Source organism: Cryptotermes secundus, unplaced genomic scaffold (assembly GCF_002891405.2).
Source record: "Cryptotermes secundus unplaced genomic scaffold, Csec_1.0 scaffold407, whole genome shotgun sequence".
In the NCBI taxonomy this organism is placed as follows: Eukaryota; Metazoa; Arthropoda; class Insecta; order Blattodea; family Kalotermitidae; genus Cryptotermes; species Cryptotermes secundus.
Genome location: NW_019741981.1, coordinates 3,207,695 through 3,208,712, shown reverse-complemented (window position 1 = coordinate 3,208,712; position 1,018 = coordinate 3,207,695). Strand labels below are relative to the sequence as shown.

Genomic DNA, 1,018 nt, shown 5'->3' with positions numbered 1-1,018 from the left:
AAAACCTGCCCCAGCGTCACTTTGTCCACCACAAATCCCACTTGACCAGACCCGGGATCGAACCAGGGCCGCCGCGGTGGGAAGCCAGCGATTAACCTCTTGAGCTATAGCGTGGCCTAAAGGAAATTAAGTCAGGACTGTTCCTCAATGTTGCGACAGTCAATTCGGTATCGGCCATCGCCATGAGGTCACTATCTAATCACATGCGCTATTCGAAGTCACTCTATTTTTTTCTTCAGTGACGCGATAACACCGCAGTCTCAGCCTATGGTTCGCTGTTGTCATTTTGTTACATGGCCCGTAGCGGAAGGCTCCTATGTCATCGGCATGGGGCCAAAGAGCGGCATGACCAATTGGCAACCTGTGAGTCATCCGAGAGAAATGATGTAGCTGGGCAGGATAAGACGAAAATTGGTTTCGCGTCGTGGCAGAAACTTCTGAAACCTGCTATACCGAAGGCTCGATCACCAAAATGACACGGGAATTAGAGAAGAAAGAAAGTACAATTTCTGCTAGCTGCGGTATATCACGACGCCGTCAGACGCAGAGCAATGACACGGCACAGCTATCTCACGCTTCATTCACAAACAACTAATTACAGTTTCTTCCTTCTTCAGACAGCTTCTTTCTGTTGCGTCGTGCACTCGATCTATTCAGATCCTGCTAATGACTTTTAACTCCTATGTCACTTTTTTTTCTCAACCAGAGCAATGTTACGTGCGGGTTAGCTCTTCCTAGAATTGCTCTTGTTGCTACATTCATTTCGGAGGAGTAACCAACTTTGTGGCTAGATTCAAATCAAGCAAGCAACGCTACGTTGTAGCGTAGTGGTTATCACTCCTGTATCATATTCTTGAGGTCCCGGATTCGATCCTTACTAAGGGGACACACTGCCATGGCTGGTTCCAATGCGACTTGGGATTTTTCATTGTTACTTGATCATGATAATAAAATTATCATCTATACAAACAACTATGACCAAATAAATACATAAAAACAAACTCCGTGGCTTTAGTCC

At 45.8% G+C, this 1,018-nt stretch overlaps 1 protein-coding gene across 1 annotated transcript in view; it reads right to left on the bottom strand.

Annotated features, from left to right (window-relative positions):
• The window catches only part of LOC111872937 (zinc finger protein interacting with ribonucleoprotein K), a 486,178-nt gene that overhangs the window by 410,011 nt on the left and 75,149 nt on the right, over positions 1–1,018 (bottom strand). The window lies entirely within an intron of this gene.